Here is a 1,232-nt window from a genome sequence, read left to right on the forward strand (position 1 = left end):
AATAAATAGGTAATTGTAATGATTAGCATCTAAATTTACTATATCTGCAAATTCTTTTACATTGTACTATGTGTGCTAATACTTCAGGTCTCATTATTATATTTGCAACTACTCCATTATCAATTATGAAAACATATATTTGCATAATGTCTTTTCTTGCATGAACATTATTATTAATTATTAACCAATTTATCTAAAAATTACTGTTGAAGTACTAAATTATAGCTTTATTGAAAGTACAGAAGCTAAATTCGATATTTATTAAAAGAATAAGGATTGACATAGAAGAATTGAAATTACAAGGATATAATGGAATAGAATCCAAAGTACTACTACCGAGACCAAATTTGTATTTTAACTGAAAAAAATAAATAAAAGGAAAACAAAATTTTAACTTAATCTTTAAATCAAAATGAGTCTAATTTAACTAACATAATATATATATTATTCACCTCGTAGTTGGAGGTTTCGTTGTTTTGGCACATATTATAAAAAACATAGTTTTTTCTTTTAAACCACATCAATTCATGTAAAACATCTATTCTAAATCTATTCAACCAAATGCGAGAACATTTTTGTAAACTAACTTTTCAAATAAAAATTTATTAAGAAGATAAACATTGCATATAATATAAAGTAAATGTCCAATTAAATGGACTTGAAAGTTTAGATCGAAAATTTACTTATGAAGACGTAATATTGAGTTTATTCCCTAATAATTTTGAATGTTTTTGTTCACTCATATGCACGTAAAGGACATACTATATCACATCTCGAAATAGTCGGGAGATATATATTTCACTATGGTTATTATATTTCTCTGTTCAAACATAGAACATTTGCACATAGACTTTTATTTATCTATTAACTAATTATCATTAATTCAACAATATTTAGTGTGAGATTTGACCTCTGACCTTTCAATCAAAAAATATTCTTTAATAAATATTTAATCATCTAATTAGTGTTGATAGTTCAAAGAGTTAATCATCTAATTAGTGTTAAGATTTTCAAATTAATACCATGCATTGACATTTTTGTCTATATAAATAATTTATGGAGAGGAGACCCACACCTCAATAGTTAAGAGATGCAAGTGGCATTTGTAATATTTTGGTGTTCTCCCCACTTTTTTTCTCTCTCACTTGTCTTAGAAATGTTTGTAGGAAATAAGGTATTCATATCCAACACAAAAAGCCACATACTTTTTAGCATATTTCCAAAATTTCATT

Source organism: Benincasa hispida, chromosome 5, assembly GCF_027475165.1.
Source record: "Benincasa hispida cultivar pf3 chromosome 5, pf3_genome.v1.1, whole genome shotgun sequence".
Taxonomy (NCBI): Eukaryota; Viridiplantae; Streptophyta; class Magnoliopsida; order Cucurbitales; family Cucurbitaceae; genus Benincasa; species Benincasa hispida.